Source organism: Mesoplodon densirostris, chromosome 4 (assembly GCF_025265405.1).
Source record: "Mesoplodon densirostris isolate mMesDen1 chromosome 4, mMesDen1 primary haplotype, whole genome shotgun sequence".
In the NCBI taxonomy this organism is placed as follows: domain Eukaryota; kingdom Metazoa; phylum Chordata; class Mammalia; order Artiodactyla; family Ziphiidae; genus Mesoplodon; species Mesoplodon densirostris.
The window spans coordinates 112,969,226-112,986,378 of record NC_082664.1 but is presented as its reverse complement, the minus strand read 5'-3'; the positions used below and the strand labels follow the sequence as shown (position 1 = coordinate 112,986,378).

General features: G+C 53.7%; 6 non-coding genes across 6 annotated transcripts; all 6 read left to right on the top strand.

Annotated features, from left to right (window-relative positions):
• Positions 1-657: 657 nt before the first annotated feature.
• Positions 658-750, top strand: LOC132489920 (small nucleolar RNA SNORD116). The gene has a single exon (XR_009532286.1). It is a non-coding gene; the product is annotated as a small nucleolar RNA SNORD116 (small nucleolar RNA).
• Positions 751-3,434: 2,684 nt separating this feature from the next.
• On the top strand, positions 3,435-3,527 carry LOC132489919 (small nucleolar RNA SNORD116). Its single transcript, XR_009532285.1, has one exon. It is a non-coding gene; the product is annotated as a small nucleolar RNA SNORD116 (small nucleolar RNA).
• Positions 3,528-6,211: 2,684 nt separating this feature from the next.
• On the top strand, positions 6,212-6,304 carry LOC132489917 (small nucleolar RNA SNORD116). The gene has a single exon (XR_009532284.1). It is a non-coding gene; the product is annotated as a small nucleolar RNA SNORD116 (small nucleolar RNA).
• Positions 6,305-8,988: 2,684 nt separating this feature from the next.
• On the top strand, positions 8,989-9,081 carry LOC132489916 (small nucleolar RNA SNORD116). The gene has a single exon (XR_009532283.1). It is a non-coding gene; the product is annotated as a small nucleolar RNA SNORD116 (small nucleolar RNA).
• A 2,684-nt stretch (positions 9,082-11,765) lies between these two features.
• On the top strand, positions 11,766-11,858 carry LOC132489915 (small nucleolar RNA SNORD116). Its single transcript, XR_009532282.1, has one exon. It is a non-coding gene; the product is annotated as a small nucleolar RNA SNORD116 (small nucleolar RNA).
• A 2,684-nt stretch (positions 11,859-14,542) lies between these two features.
• Positions 14,543-14,635, top strand: LOC132489913 (small nucleolar RNA SNORD116). Its single transcript, XR_009532280.1, has one exon. It is a non-coding gene; the product is annotated as a small nucleolar RNA SNORD116 (small nucleolar RNA).
• Positions 14,636-17,153: the final 2,518 nt, after the last annotated feature.

Genomic DNA, 17,153 nt, shown 5'->3' with positions numbered 1-17,153 from the left:
GACACACAGAGAGCAAGATGCAGATTCAGAGGCACACGAAGATGCCCACAAGCGCGTTCTCGTGTGCAGTAACAGTCACACACGCGCACATGCGTGAAAACAAAAATATACCCTCTCACGTACCAGCCAACGTACACGCCTTATTTCCTGCAGTCGTGCTGTCAGACAAACATTGAGTTCTCTGTAAAGGTAGACATCCTTGGGAGACAGGGTCCGAGCTCAAGCCCAGGTAAAAATTCTCATGAATCATGATCTCTGAGTACACCGGTCCAATTCTGAAGCCTGCCTGATTTATGTCCAGTTCTCAGGTGCAGCTGCTGGACGAGGCTGGCCGTCGGCAAAGACAAGAAGACCTACGTGTTGGCTGATGACTGCAGGTGCTAAGGAAAAGTGGAAACATGACGCGGGGGCATGTTGCTACGCGTGGCTCTGGCTAACTCAGGAAGGTAGGCTTTCACCCACCCTAAGATGTGCCATTGGATATGAGGTTTTCCTCAGACGGTCCCAGTGGCTGCAAGAGTGGATTGACTGTTGCTCTTTCTGAGTGGCCTGAGGGCTGTAGATTCCCCAGGGTTTTGGTGTACTCCGAGGTCATCTCTCCTCTTCAGACCCCCACGGCATGCCCGGTTGTGTTCTGCAGCATCCCAGCCTGTGCTTGGATCGATGATGACACCCTTGTATGCATTCCTTGGAAAATCTGAACAAAATGAGTGAGAACACTCTACCGTCTCCTCATCGAATCTGAGGTCCAGCACGTTTCGTCTCTCGGGGGTATGGGAGAGTGAGGAGTGAGGGCCAGCGTCCCCTTCTGACCTGCATGCAAACACACACCAGGGTTCCAGAATTCGAGGTGCTCCTATCTGGGGGTCCACTGTGTCTGCCCATAAGCTGGGTCATCTACGCATATTAGGTCCCTGCTAAAAGACCGTTGAGGGCATGCGAGGGGGAAGGCTCTCCTGCTGGTCTTCAGTGTCGGAGTGCGTGCTGGTGTAGGCCCAGTAAGCTTGCAGCTTGGAAAGGTGTGCTTTGGCCAGGATCACATTTGTGCATGCAGCTTCGGGGGCTATTTCTGGAAGCCAAAATGAGGAAGCGTCCCTGGTTGGAGCCTGGAGCCTCAGGCCAGGCCTGTGTCCCTCCTAGTCATTTGTTTTGGCACGTTGAAGTTCTTTAGTGCCCGGTGGGGATGGAGCAGTGGTTGGGTGTGGGCTGGGGTTGGTCTTCAACGGAAGGGAGCTGATGGATTAGGGCTAGGTATTGCCCATGTCGGCTACTCCACTGCAGATCCCGACAGAGTTTTGGCACTAAGTGGGTCATCGTGGAGTGGGGTTAGGACCGAGTGCTGCATTGAAGCCTGCGTGGTGGCTGCTGGCCTGCAGAAGATGGCAAGGCATCATGAGGACATGTCCTGTGTGATGTCGTGGGATGGGCTGTCATGATTGGGTTGCAGGGGCTGGCCACGTCTTCCCAAGAATGCGTCCTGTTCGTGATGTGCTGGCATCAGCTGCCCACGAAGGGGATGGCTTTGGCAGTACATGAGGATGTGGTTACATACTTAACCTGCGTAGAGTTGTGATCCCGTTGCCGGAGGTATGTCGCCCAAAGGGTGTCTTGCGGGATGCCGAGAAGTTAGACATGTTGAAGCGTCTGTGCCGCTCACCTTGGGGGTATTTGGGTTATGCGAACATGCCCTTTGGCCACTTTGTTTCCTTGTTTGGGAATGTGCAAAGCGAAAGTGTTTCTCCGAGAGGGCCTGATGCGGCCAGCCCTTGTGGCACGCAGGAGTTTTGGATAGCTAGTGGTTTATCTGGAGCAGTCCGTTGGCGGAGCAGAGATGCGTTCAGTGTTCTGATGCCAGGTGCGCTGCCGTGGACAGCCACTGTGCCCTTTGAAGCTTGCAGGTCCCCTCGCGAAGCAGAGTTCTTCCATTGGAAATCGGTCTGTGGTCCTCGGGGAGAGTGCCTTTGACATCTGGGAGGTTCTCGGTAGTGTCACTCTGTCAGTGAAGAAGTGCCAGGATGCATGGGGTATGGTCAGTGTCATCAAAGCAGTCATGTTTGCAGTCTGCCATCCCTGGTATACAGTGACCCCGTGTTTGAATGATGTCTGTGGCTTCCAGTAGGTTCGACTTACCCGGTGGGCAGGAGGAGGGCACGTACGACAACACTGTCAAGAATTTGAGTGTTTCCTCCGGGTTCAGGGCCGCCAAACCTGGTGGCTGAATGCTGGCAACACGTGCCTGGGAAGCTAGCCTAGTTTCCGCAGTGGGGTTTGAACGTGGGTCTTGGTTACTGAAGCCCACCACTTCCTGTGGTGGGCATTCCCATGGGTCCTCGCAAAGTGATTTGGCATAGTTGGCAATAATTGGCAGTTGGGCCGAATTATGTTAGCCCCTTGAGAGGTGCCGGGCTGCATATTGTGTGTTGCCAGTAACAGGTCGGCCCGCCCATAGGAGGTTTCCTTGGTCCTAAAAATGATGGGAGTGGCCCCAAGTGCACATTACATATTCTACTAGGTTGCAGGATTTCTGGGTCCATCTATATGTTACACCCACGGTCGGAAAGCAGGTCTCGTCAGGTGTTTGTGCGTTGGTCAGAAGGCTTGGTTGTGGAAGAGTGGAAGTCCGTGGCCTATTTCAAAACCCCCTGGGTTTCAAAGTTCACATTCAGTCTGTTGAAGCTTGAAGAGGTCTTTCTCCATTCAGTTGGGGGTTCCAAATCCAGGACGCTGTGTATAAATTCTGGCTTTTATGGTTCGAGGTCTCAGGAGAGGGCCACAGGGACACACAGAGAGCAAGATGCGGATTCAGAGGCACACGAAGACGCCCACAAGCGCGTTCTCGTGTGCAGTAACAGTCACACACGCGCACATGCGTGAAAACAAAAATATACCCTCTCACGTACCGGCCAACGTACACGCCTTATTTCCTGCAGTCGTGCTGTCAGACAAACATTGAGTTCTCTGTAAAGGTAGACATCCTTGGGAGACAGGGTCCGAGCTCAAGCCCAGGTAAAAATTCTCATGAATCATGATCTCTGAGTACACCGGTCCAATTCTGAAGCCTGCCTGATTTATGTCCAGTTCTCAGGTGCAGCTGCTGGACGAGGCTGGCCGTCGGCAAAGACAAGAAGACCTACGTGTTGGCTGATGACTGCAGGTGCTAAGGAAAAGTGGAAACATGACGCGGGGGCATGTTGCTACGCGTGGCTCTGGCTAACTCAGGAAGGTAGGCTTTCACCCACCCTAAGATGTGCCATTGGATATGAGGTTTTCCTCAGACGGTCCCAGTGGCTGCAAGAGTGGATTGACTGTTGCTCTTTCTGAGTGGCCTGAGGGCTGTAGATTCCCCAGGGTTTTGGTGTACTCCGAGGTCATCTCTCCTCTTCAGACCCCCACGGCATGCCCGGTTGTGTTCTGCAGCATCCCAGCCTGTGCTTGGATCGATGATGACACCCTTGTATGCATTCCTTGGAAAATCTGAACAAAATGAGTGAGAACACTCTACCGTCTCCTCATCGAATCTGAGGTCCAGCACGTTTCGTCTCTCGGGGGTATGGGAGAGTGAGGAGTGAGGGCCAGCGTCCCCTTCTGACCTGCATGCAAACACACACCAGGGTTCCAGAATTCGAGGTGCTCCTATCTGGGGGTCCACTGTGTCTGCCCATAAGCTGGGTCATCTACGCATATTAGGTCCCTGCTAAAAGACCGTTGAGGGCATGCGAGGGGGAAGGCTCTCCTGCTGGTCTTCAGTGTCGGAGTGCGTGCTGGTGTAGGCCCAGTAAGCTTGCAGCTTGGAAAGGTGTGCTTTGGCCAGGATCACATTTGTGCATGCAGCTTCGGGGGCTATTTCTGGAAGCCAAAATGAGGAAGCGTCCCTGGTTGGAGCCTGGAGCCTCAGGCCAGGCCTGTGTCCCTCCCCGTCATTTGTTTTGACGCGTTGAAGTCATTTAGTGCCCGGTGGGGATGGAGCAGTGGGTGGGTGTGGGCTGGGGTTGGTCTTCAACGGAAGGGAGCTGATGGATTAGGGCTAGGTATTGCCCATGTCGGCTACTCCACTGCAGATCCCGACAGAGTTTTGGCACTAAGTGGGTCATCGTGGAGTGGGGTTAGGACCGAGTGCTGCATTGAAGCCTTCGTGGTGGCTGCTGGCCTTCAGAAGATGGCAAGGCATCATGAGGACATGTCCTGTGTGATGTCGTGGGATGGGCTGTCATGATTGGGTTGCAGGGGCTGGCCACGTCTTCCCAAGAATGCGTCCTGTTCGTGATGTGCTGGCATCAGCTGCCCACGAAGGGGATGGCTTTGGCAGTACATGAGGATGTGGTTACATACTTAACCTGCGTAGAGTTGTGATCCCGTTTCCGGAGGTATGTCGCCCAAAGGGTGTCTTGTGGGATGCCGAGAAGTTAGACATGTTGAAGCGTCTGTGCCGCTCACCTTGGGGGTATTTGGGTTATGCGAACATGCCCTTTGGCCACTTTGTTTCCTTGTTTGGGAATGTGCAAAGCGAAAGTGTTTCTCCGAGAGGGCCTGATGCGGCCAGCCCTTGTGGCACGCAGGAGTTTTGGATAGCTAGTGGTTTATCTGGAGCAGTCCGTTGGCGGAGCAGAGATGCGTTCAGTGTTCTGATGCCAGGTGCGCTGCCGTGGACAGCCACTGTGCCCTTTGAAGCTTGCAGGTCCCCTCGCGAAGCAGAGTTCTTCCATTGGAAATCGGTCTGTGGTCCTCGGGGAGAGTGCCTTTGACATCTGGGAGGTTCTCGGTAGTGTCACTCTGTCAGTGAAGAAGTGCCAGGATGCATGGGGTATGGTCAGTGTCATCAAAGCAGTCATGTTTGCAGTCTGCCATCCCTGGTATACAGTGACCCCGTGTTTGAATGATGTCTGTGGCTTCCAGTAGGTTCGACTTACCCGGTGGGCAGGAGGAGGGCACGTACGACAACACTGTCAAGAATTTGAGTGTTTCCTCCGGGTTCAGGGCCGCCAAACCTGGTGGCTGAATGCTGGCAACACGTGCCTGGGAAGCTAGCCTAGTTTCCGCAGTGGGGTTTGAACGTGTGTCTTGGTTACTGAAGCCCACCACTTCCTGTGGTGGGCATTCCCATGGGTCCTCGCAAAGTGATTTGGCATAGTTGGCAATAATTGGCAGTTGGGCCGAATTATGTTAGCCCCTTGAGAGGTGCCGGGCTGCATATTGTGTGTTGCCAGTAACAGGTCGGCCCGCCCATAGGAGGTTTCCTTGGTCCTAAAAATGATGGGAGTGGCCCCAAGTGCACATTACATATTCTACTAGGTTGCAGGATTTCTGGGTCCATCTATATGTTACACCCACGGTCGGAAAGCAGGTCTCGTCAGGTGTTTGTGCGTTGGTCAGAAGGCTTGGTTGTGGAAGAGTGGAAGTCCGTGGCCTATTTCAAAACCCCCTGGGTTTCAAAGTTCACATTCAGTCTGTTGAAGCTTGAAGAGGTCTTTCTCCATTCAGTTGGGGGTTCCAAATCCAGGACGCTGTGTATAAACTCTGGCTTTTATGGTTCGAGGTCTCAGGAGAGGGCCACAGGGACACACAGAGAGCAAGATGCGGATTCAGAGGCACACGAAGACGCCCACAAGTGCGTTCTCGTGTGCAGTAACAGTCACACACGCGCACATGCGTGAAAACAAAAATATACCCTCTCACGTACCGGCCAACGTACACGCCTTATTTCCTGCAGTCGTGCTGTCAGACAAACATTGAGTTCTCTGTAAAGGTAGACATCCTTGGGAGACAGGGTCCGAGCTCAAGCCCAGGTAAAAATTCTCATGAATCATGATCTCTGAGTACACCGGTCCAATTCTGAAGCCTGCCTGATTTATGTCCAGTTCTCAGGTGCAGCTGCTGGACGAGGCTGGCCGTCGGCAAAGACAAGAAGACCTACGTGTTGGCTGATGACTGCAGGTGCTAAGGAAAAGTGGAAACATGACGCGGGGGCATGTTGCTACGCGTGGCTCTGGCTAACTCAGGAAGGTAGGCTTTCACCCACCCTAAGATGTGCCATTGGATATGAGGTTTTCCTCAGACGGTCCCAGTGGCTGCAAGAGTGGATTGACTGTTGCTCTTTCTGAGTGGCCTGAGGGCTGTAGATTCCCCAGGGTTTTGGTGTACTCCGAGGTCATCTCTCCTCTTCAGACCCCCACGGCATGCCCGGTTGTGTTCTGCAGCGTCCCAGCCTGTGCTTGGATCGATGATGACACCCTTGTATGCATTCCTTGGAAAATCTGAACAAAATGAGTGAGAACACTCTACCGTCTCCTCATCGAATCTGAGGTCCAGCACGTTTCGTCTCTCGGGGGTATGGGAGAGTGAGGAGTGAGGGCCAGCGTCCCCTTCTGACCTGCATGCAAACACACACCAGGGTTCCAGAATTCGAGGTGCTCCTATCTGGGGGTCCACTGTGTCTGCCCATAAGCTGGGTCATCTACGCATATTAGGTCCCTGCTAAAAGACCGTTGAGGGCATGCGAGGGGGAAGGCTCTCCTGCTGGTCTTCAGTGTCGGAGTGCGTGCTGGTGTAGGCCCAGTAAGCTTGCAGCTTGGAAAGGTGTGCTTTGGCCAGGATCACATTTGTGCATGCAGCTTCGGGGGCTATTTCTGGAAGCCAAAATGAGGAAGCGTCCCTGGTTGGAGCCTGGAGCCTCAGGCCAGGCCTGTGTCCCTCCCCGTCATTTGTTTTGACGCGTTGAAGTCATTTAGTGCCCGGTGGGGATGGAGCAGTGGGTGGGTGTGGGCTGGGGTTGGTCTTCAACGGAAGGGAGCTGATGGATTAGGGCTAGGTATTGCCCATGTCGGCTACTCCACTGCAGATCCCGACAGAGTTTTGGCACTAAGTGGGTCATCGTGGAGTGGGGTTAGGACCGAGTGCTGCATTGAAGCCTGCGTGGTGGCTGCTGGCCTGCAGAAGATGGCAAGGCATCATGAGGACATGTCCTGTGTGATGTCGTGGGATGGGCTGTCATGATTGGGTTGCAGGAGCTGGCCACGTCTTCCAAAGAATGCGTCCTGTTCGTGATGTGCTGGCATCAGCTGCCCACGAAGGGGATGGCTTTGGCAGTACGTGAGGATGCGGTTACGTACTTAACCTGCGTAGAGTTGTGATCCCGTTGCCGGAGGAATGTCGCCCAAAGGGTGTCTTGCGGGACGCCAAGAAGTTAGATATGTTGAAGCCTCTGTGCCGCTCACCTTGGGGTTATTTGGGTTATGCGAACATGCCCTTTGGCCACTTTGTTTCCTTGTTTGGGAATGTGCAAAGCGAAAGTGTTTCTCCAAGAGGGCATGATGCGGCTAGCCCTTGTGGCACGCAGGAGTTTTGGATAGCTAGTGGTTTATCTGGAGCAGTCCGTTGGCGGAGCAGAGATGCATTCAGTGTTCCCATGCCAGGTGCGCTGCCATGGACAGCCACTGTGCCCTTTGAAGCTTGCAGGTCCCCTCGCGAAGCAGAGTTCTTCCATTGGAAATCGGTCTCTGGTCCTCGGGGAGAGTGCCTTTGATCTCTGTGAGGTTCTCGGTAGTGTCACTCTGTCAGTGAAGAAGTGCCAGGATGCATGGGGTATGGTCAGTGTCATCAAAGCAGTCGTGTTTGCAGTCTGCCATCCCTGGTATACAGTGACCCCGTGTTTGAATGATGTCTGTGGCTTCCAGTAGGTTCGACTTACCCGGTGGGCAGGAGGAGGGCACGTAGGACAACACTGTCAAGAATTTGAGTGTTTCCTCCGGGTTCAGGGCCGCCAAACCTGGTGGCTGGATGCTGGCAACACGTGCCTGGGAAGCTAGACTAGTTTCCGCAGTGTGGTTTGAACGTGTGTCTTGATTACTGAAGCCCACCACTTCCTGTGGTGGGCATTCCCATGGGTCCTCGCAAAGTGATTTGGCATAGTTGGCAACAATTGGCAGTTGGGCCGAATTTCGTTAGCCCCTTGAGAGGTGAAGGGCTGCATCTTGCCTGTAGCCAGTTGCAGGTCGGCCCGCCCATAGGAGGTTTCCTTGGTCCTAAAAATGATGGGAGTGGCCCCAAGTGCACATTACATATTCTACTAGGTTGCAGGATTTCTGGGTCCATCTATATGTTACACCCACTGTCGGAAAGCAGGTCTCGTCAGGTGTTTGTGCATTGGTCAGAAGGCTTGGTTGTGGAAGAGTGGAAGTCTGTGGCCTATTTCAAAACCCCCTGGGTTTCAAAGTTCACATTCAGTCTGTTGAAGCTTGAAGAGGTCTTTCTCCATTCAGTGTGGGGTTCCAAATCCAGGACGCCGCGTATAAACTCTGGCTTTTATGGGTCGAGGTCTCAGGTGAGGGCCACAGGGACACACAGAGAGCAAGATGCGGATTCAGAGGCACACAAAGACGCCCACAAGCGCGTCCTCGTGTGCAGTAACAGTCACACAAGCGCACATGCGTGAAAACAAAAATATACCCTCTCACGTACCAGCCAAGGTACACACCTTACTTCCTGCAGTTGTGCTGTCAGACAAACATTGAGTTCTCTGTAAAGGTAGACGTCCTTGGGAGGCAGGGTTCGAGCTCAAGCCCAAGTAAAAATTCTCAGGAATCATGATCTCTGAGTACACCGGTCCAATTCTGAAGCCTGCCTGATTTATGTCCAGTTCTCAGGTGCAGCTGCTGGACGAGGCTGGCCGTCGGCAAAGACAAGAAGACCTACGCGTTGGCTGATGACTGCAGGTGCTAAGGAAAAGAGGAAAAATGATGCGGGGGCATGTTGCTACGCGTGGCTCTGGCTAACTCAGGAAGGTAGGCTTTCACCCACCCTAAGATGTGCCATTGGATATGAGGTTTTCCTCAGACGGTCCCAGTGGCTGCAAGAGTGGATTGACTGTTGCTCTTTCTGAGTGGCCTGAGGGCTGTGGATTCCCCAGGGTTTTGGAGTACTCCGAGGTCATCTCTCCTCTTCAGACCCCCACGGCATGCCCGGTTGTGTTCTGCAGCGTCCCAGCCTGTGCTTGGATCGATGATGACACCCTTGTATGCATTCCTTGGAAAATCTGAACAAAATGAGTGAGAACACTCTACCGTCTCCTCATCGAATCTGAGGTCCAGCACTTTTCGTCTCTCGGGGGTAGGGGAGAGTGAGGAGTGAGTGCCAGCGTCCCCTTCTGACATGCATGCAAACACACACCAGGGTTCCAGAATTCGAGGTGCTCCTATCTGGGGGTCCACTGTGTCTGCCCATAAGCTGGGTCATCTACGCATATTAGGTCCCTGCTGAAAGACCATTGAGGGCATGCGAGGGGGAAGGCTCTCCTGCTGGTCTTCAGAGTCGGAGTGCGTGCTGGTGCAGGCCCAGGAAGCTTGCAGCTTGGAAAGGTGTGCTTTGGCCAGGATCACATTTGTGCATGCAGCTTCGGGGGCTATTTCTGGAAGCCAAAATGAGGAAGCGTCCCTGGTTGGAGCCTGGAGCCTCAGGCCAGGCCTGTGTCCCTCCTAGTCATTTGTTTTGGCGCGTTGAAGTTCTTTAGTGCCCGGTGGGGATGGAGCAGTGGTTGGGTGTGGGCTGGGGTTGGTCTTCAACGGAAGGGAGCTGATGGATTAGGGCTAGGTATTGCCCATGTCGGCTACTCCACTGCAGATCCCGACAGAGTTTTGGCACTAAGTGGGTCATCGTGGAGTGGGGTTAGGACCGAGTGCTGCATTGAAGCCTGCGTGGTGGCTGCTGGCCTGCAGAAGATGGCAAGGCATCATGAGGACATGTCCTGTGTGATGTCGTGGGATGGGCTGTCATGATTGGTTTGCAGGGGCTGGCCACGTCTTCCCAAGATTGCGTCCTGTTCGTGATGTGCTGGCATCAGCTGCCCACGAAGGGGATGGCTTTGGCAGTACATGAGGATGTGGTTACATACTTAACCTGCGTAGAGTTGTGATCCCGTTGCCGGAGGTATGTCGCCCAAAGGGTGTCTTGCGGGATGCCGAGAAGTTAGACATGTTGAAGCGTCTGTGCCGCTCACCTTGGGGGTATTTGGGTTATGCGAACATGCCCTTTGGCCACTTTGTTTCCTTGTTTGGGAATGTGCAAAGCGAAAGTGTTTCTCCGAGAGGGCCTGATGCGGCCAGCCCTTGTGGCACGCAGGAGTTTTGGATAGCTAGTGGTTTATCTGGAGCAGTCCGTTGGCGGAGCAGAGATGCGTTCAGTGTTCTGATGCCAGGTGCGCTGCCGTGGACAGCCACTGTGCCCTTTGAAGCTTGCAGGTCCCCTCGCGAAGCAGAGTTCTTCTATTGGAAATCGGTCTGTGGTCCTCGGGGACAGTGCCTTTGATCACTGTGAGGTTCTCGGTAGTGTCACGCTGTCAGTGAAGAAGTGCCAGGATGCATGGGGTATGGTCAGTGTCATCAAAGCAGTCATGTTTGCAGTCTGCCATCCCTGGTATACAGTGACCCCGTGTTTGAATGATGTCTGTGGCTTCCAGTAGGTTCGACTTACCCGGTGGGCAGGAGGAGGGCACGTACGACAACACTGTCAAGAATTTGAGTGTTTCCTCCGGGTTCAGGGCCGCCAAACCTGGTGGCTGGATGCTGGCAACACGTGCCTGGGAAGCTAGCCTAGTTTCCGCAGTGGGGTTTGAACGTGGGTCTTGGTTACTGAAGCCCACCACTTCCTGTAGTGGGCATTCCCATGGGTCCTCGCAAAGTGATTTGGCATAGTTGGCAACAATTGGCAGTTGGGCCGAATTTCGTTAGCCCCTTGAGAAGTGCCGGGCTGCATCTTGCCTGTAGCCAGTCGCTGGTCGGCCCGCCCATAGGAGGTTTCCTTGGTCCTAAAAATGATGGGAGTGGCCCCAAGTTCACATTTCATATTCTACTAGGTTGCAGGATTTCTGGGTCCATCTATATGTTACACCCACTGTCGGAAAGCAGGTCTCGTCAGGTGTTTGTGCGTTGGTCAGAAGGCTTGGTTGTGGAATAGTGGAAGTCCGTGGCCTATTTCAAAACCCCCTGGGTTTCAAAGTTCACATTCAGTCTGTTGAAGCTTGAAGAGGTCTTTCTCCATTCAGTTGGGGGTTCCAAATCCAGGACGCTGTGTATAAACTCTGGCTTTTATGGTTCGAGGTCTCAGGAGAGGGCCACAGGGACACACAGAGAGCAAGATGCGGATTCAGAGGCACACGAAGACGCCCACAAGCGCGTTCTCGTGTGCAGTAACAGTCACACACGCGCACATGCGTGAAAACAAAAATATACCCTCTCACGTACCGGCCAACGTACACGCCTTATTTCCTGCAGTCGTGCTGTCAGACAAACATTGAGTTCTCTGTAAAGGTAGACATCCTTGGGAGACAGGGTCCGAGCTCAAGCCCAGGTAAAAATTCTCATGAATCATGATCTCTGAGTACACCGGTCCAATTCTGAAGCCTGCCTGATTTATGTCCAGTTCTCAGGTGCAGCTGCTGGACGAGGCTGGCCGTCGGCAAAGACGAGAAGACCTACGTGTTGGCTGATGACTGCAGGTGCTAAGGAAAAGTGGAAACATGACGCGGGGGCATGTTGCTACGCGTGACTCTGGCTAACTCAGGAAGGTAGGCTTTCACCCACCCTAAGATGTGCCATTGGATATGAGGTTTTCCTCAGACGGTCCCAGTGGCTGCAAGAGTGGATTGACTGTTGCTCTTTCTGAGTGGCCTGAGGGCTGTAGATTCCCCAGGGTTTTGGTGTACTCCGAGGTCATCTCTCCTCTTCAGACCCCCACGGCATGCCCGGTTGTGTTCTGCAGCGTCCCAGCCTGTGCTTGGATCGATGATGACACCCTTGTATGCATTCCTTGGAAAATCTGAACAAAATGAGTGAGAACACTCTACCGTCTCCTCATCGAATCTGAGGTCCAGCACGTTTCGTCTCTCGGGGGTATGGGAGAGTGAGGAGTGAGGGCCAGCGTCCCCTTCTGACCTGCATGCAAACACACACCAGGGTTCCAGAATTCGAGGTGCTCCTATCTGGGGGTCCACTGTGTCTGCCCATAAGCTGGGTCATCTACGCATATTAGGTCCCTGCTAAAAGACCGTTGAGGGCATGCGAGGGGGAAGGCTCTCCTGCTGGTCTTCAGTGTCGGAGTGCGTGCTGGTGTAGGCCCAGTAAGCTTGCAGCTTGGAAAGGTGTGCTTTGGCCAGGATCACATTTGTGCATGCAGCTTCGGGGGCTATTTCTGGAAGCCAAAATGAGGAAGCGTCCCTGGTTGGAGCCTGGAGCCTCAGGCCAGGCCTGTGTCCCTCCCCGTCATTTGTTTTGACGCGTTGAAGTCATTTAGTGCCCGGTGGGGATGGAGCAGTGGGTGGGTGTGGGCTGGGGTTGGTCTTCAACGGAAGGGAGCTGATGGATTAGGGCTAGGTATTGCCCATGTCGGCTACTCCACTGCAGATCCCGACAGAGTTTTGGCACTAAGTGGGTCATCGTGGAGTGGGGTTAGGACCGAGTGCTGCATTGAAGCCTGCGTGGTGGCTGCTGGCCTGCAGAAGATGGCAAGGCATCATGAGGACATGTCCTGTGTGATGTCGTGGGATGGGCTGTCATGATTGGGTTGCAGGAGCTGGCCACGTCTTCCCAAGAATGCATCCTGTTCGTGATGTGCTGGCATCAGCTGCCCACGAAGGGGATGGCTTTGGCAGTACGTGAGGATGCGGTTACGTACTTAACCTGCGTAGAGTTGTGATCCCGTTGCCGGAGGAATGTCGCCCAAAGGGTGTCTTGCGGGACGCCAAGAAGTTAGATATGTTGAAGCCTCTGTGCCGCTCACCTTGGGGTTATTTGGGTTATGCGAACATGCCCTTTGGCCACTTTGTTTCCTTGTTTGGGAATGTGCAAAGCGAAAGTGTTTCTCCAAGAGGGCATGATGTGGCTAGCCCTTGTGGCACGCAGGAGTTTTGGATAGCTAGTGGTTTATCTGGAGCAGTCCGTTGGCGGAGCAGAGATGCATTCAGTGTTCCCATGCCAGGTGCGCTGCCATGGACAGCCACTGTGCCCTTTGAAGCTTGCAGGTCCCCTCGCGAAGCAGAGTTCTTCCATTGGAAATCGGTCTCTGGTCCTCGGGGAGAGTGCCTTTGATCTCTGTGAGGTTCTCGGTAGTGTCACTCTGTCAGTGAAGAAGTGCCAGGATGCATGGGGTATGGTCAGTGTCATCAAAGCAGTCGTGTTTGCAGTCTGCCATCCCTGGTATACAGTGACCCCGTGTTTGAATGATGTCTGTGGCTTCCAGTAGGTTCGACTTACCCGGTGGGCAGGAGGAGGGCACGTAGGACAACACTGTCAAGAATTTGAGTGTTTCCTCCGGGTTCAGGGCCGCCAAACCTGGTGGCTGGATGCTGGCAACACGTGCCTGGGAAGCTAGCCTAGTTTCCGCAGTGTGGTTTGAACGTGTGTCTTGATTACTGAAGCCCACCACTTCCTGTGGTGGGCATTCCCATGGGTCCTCGCAAAGTGATTTGGCATAGTTGGCAACAATTGGCAGTTGGGCCGAATTTCGTTAGCCCCTTGAGAGGTGCCGGGCTGCATCTTGCCTGTAGCCAGTCGCAGGTCGGCCCGCCCATAGGAGTTTTCCTTGCTCCTAAAAATGATCGGAGTGGCCTCAAGTGCACATTACATATTCTACTAGGTTGCAGGATTTCTGGGTCCATCTATATGTTACACCCACTGTCGGAAAGCAGGTCTCGTCAGGTGTTTGTGCATTGGTCAGAAGGCTTGGTTGTGGAAGAGTGGAAGTCCGTGGCCTATTTCAAAACCCCCTGGGTTTCAAAGTTCACATTCAGTCTGTTGAAGCTTGAAGAGGTCTTTCTCCATTCAGTGTGGGGTTCCAAATCCAGGACGCCGCATATAAACTCTGGCTTTTATGGGTCGAGGTCTCAGGTGAGGGCCACAGGGACACACAGAGAGCAAGGTGCGGATTCAGAGGCACACAAAGACGCCCACAAGCGCGTCCTCGTGTGCAGTAACAGTCACACAGGCGCACATGCGTGAAAACAAAAATATACCCTCTCACGTACCAGCCAAGGTACACACCTTACTTCCTGCAGTCGTGCTGTCAGACAAACATTGAGTTCTCTGTAAAGGTAGACGTCCTTGGGAGGCAGGGTTCGAGCTCAAGCCCAGGTAAAAATTCTCAGGAATCATGATCTCTGAGTACACCGGTCCAATTCTGAAGCGTGCCTGATTTATGTCCAGTTCTCAGGTGCAGCTGCTGGACGAGGCTGGCCGTCGGCAAAGAAAAGAAGACCTACGCATTGGCTGATGACTGCAGGTGCTAAGGAAAAGAGGAAAAATGATGCGGGGGCATGTTGCTACGCGTGGCTCTGGCTAACTCAGGAAGGTAGGCTTTCACCCACCCTAAGATGTGCCATTGGATATGAGGTTTTCCTCAGACGGTCCCAGTGGCTGCAAGAGTGGATTGACTGTTGCTCTTTCTGAGTGGCCTGAGGGCTGTGGATTCCCCAGGATTTTGGTGTACTCCGAGGTCATCTCTCCTCTTCAGACCCCCACGGCATGCCCGGTTGTGTTCTGCAGCGTCCCAGCCTGTGCTTGGATCGATGATGACACCCTTGTATGCATTCCTTGGAAAATCTGAACAAAATGAGTGAGAACACTCTACCGTCTCCTCATCGAATCTGAGGTCCAGCACTTTTCGTCTCTCGGGGGTAGGGGAGAGTGAGGAGTGAGGGCCAGCGTCCCCTTCTGACATGCATGCAAACACACACCAGGGTTCCAGAATTCGAGGTGCTCCTATCTGGGGGTCCACTGTGTCTGCCCATAAGCTGGGTCATCTACGCATATTAGGTCCCTGCTGAAAGACCATTGAGGGCATGCGAGGGGGTAGGCTCTCCTGCTGGTCTTCAGAGTCGGAGTGCGTGCTGGTGCAGGCCCAGGAAGCTTGCAGCTTGGAAAGGTGTGCTTTGGCCAGGATCACATTTGTGCATGCAGCTTCGGGGGCTATTTCTGGAAGCCAAAATGAGGAAGCGTCCCTGGTTGGAGCCTGGAGCCTCAGGCCAGGCCTGTGTCCCTCCTAGTCATTTGTTTTGGCGCGTTGAAGTTCTTTAGTGCCCGGTGGGGATGGAGCAGTGGTTGGGTGTGGGCTGGGGTTGGTCTTCAACGGAAGGGAGCTGATGGATTAGGGCTAGGTATTGCCCATGTCGGCTACTCCACTGCAGATCCCGACAGAGTTTTGGCACTAAGTGGGTCATCGTGGAGTGGGGTTAGGACCGAGTGCTGCATTGAAGCCTGCGTGGTGGCTGCTGGCCTGCAGAAGATGGCAAGGCATCATGAGGACATGTCCTGTGTGATGTCGTGGGATGGGCTGTCATGATTGGGTTGCAGGAGCTGGCCACGTCTTCCCAAGAATGCGTCCTGTTCGTGATGTGCTGGCATCAGCTGCCCACGAAGGGGATGGCTTTGGCAGTACATGAGGATGTGGTTACATACTTAACCTGCGTAGAGTTGTGATCCCGTTGCCGGAGGTATGTCGCCCAAAGGGTGTCTTGCGGGATGCCGAGAAGTTAGACATGTTGAAGCGTCTGTGCCGCTCACCTTGGGGGTATTTGGGTTATGCGAACATGCCCTTTGGCCACTTTGTTTCCTTGTTTGGGAATGTGCAAAGCGAAAGTGTTTCTCCGAGAGGGCATGATGCGGCCAGCCCTTGTGGCACGCAGGAGTTTTGGATAGCTAGTGGTTTATCTGGAGCAGTCCGTTGGCGGAGCAGAGATGCGTTCAGTGTTCTGATGCCAGGTGCGCTGCCGTGGACAGCCACTGTGCCCTTTGAAGCTTGCAGGTCCCCTCGCGAAGCAGAGTTCTTCTATTGGAAATCGGTCTGTGGTCCTCGGGGACAGTGCCTTTGATCACTGTGAGGTTCTCGGTAGTGTCACGCTGTCAGTGAAGAAGTGCCAGGATGCATGGGGTATGGTCAGTGTCATCAAAGCAGTCGTGTTTGCGGTCTGCCATCCCTGGTATACAGTGACCCCGTGTTTGAATGATGTCTGTGGCTTCCAGTAGGTTCGACTTACCCGGTGGGCAGGAGGAGGGCACGTACGACAACACTGTCAAGAATTTGAGTGTTTCCTCCGGGTTCAGGGCCGCCAAACCTGGTGGCTGAATGCTGGCAACACGTGCCTGGGAAGCTAGCCTAGTTTCCGCAGTGGGGTTTGAACGTGGGTCTTGGTTACTGAAGCCCACCACTTCCTGAGGTGGGCATTCCCATGGGTCCTCGCAAAGTGATTTGGCATAGTTGGCAATAATTGGCAGTTGGGCCGAATTATGTTAGCCGCTTGAGAGGTGCCGGGCTGCATATTGTGTGTTGCCAGTAACAGGTCGGCCCGCCCATAGGAGGTTTCCTTGGTCCTAAAAATGATGGGAGTGGCCCCAAGTGCACATTACATATTCTACTAGGTTGCAGGATTTCTGGGTCCATCTATATGTTACACCCACGGTCGGAAAGCAGGTCTCGTCAGGTGTTTGTGCGTTGGTCAGAAGGCTTGGTTGTGGAAGAGTGGAAGTCCGTGGCCTATTTCAAAACCCCCTGGGTTTCAAAGTTCACATTCAGTCTGTTGAAGCTTGAAGAGGTCTTTCTCCATTCAGTTGGGGGTTCCAAATCCAGGACGCTGTGTATAAACTCTGGCTTTTATGGTTCGAGGTCTCAGGAGAGGGCCACAGGGACACACAGAGAGCAAGATGCGGATTCAGAGGCACACGAAGACGCCCACAAGCGCGTTCTCGTGTGCAGTAACAGTCACACACGCGCACATGCGTGAAAACAAAAATATACCCTCTCACGTACCGGCCAACGTACACGCCTTATTTCCTGCAGTCGTGCTGTCAGACAAACATTGAGTTCTCTGTAAAGGTAGACATCCTTGGGAGACAGGGTCCGAGCTCAAGCCCAGGTAAAAATTCTCATGAATCATGATCTCTGAGTACACCGGTCCAATTCTGAAGCCTGCCTGATTTATGTCCAGTTCTCAGGTGCAGCTGCTGGACGAGGCTGGCCGTCGGCAAAGACGAGAAGACCTACGTGTTGGCTGATGACTGCAGGTGCTAAGGAAAAGTGGAAACATGACGCGGGGGCATGTTGCTACGCGTGACTCTGGCTAACTCAGGAAGGTAGGCTTTCACCCACCCTAAGATGTGCCATTGGATATGAGGTTT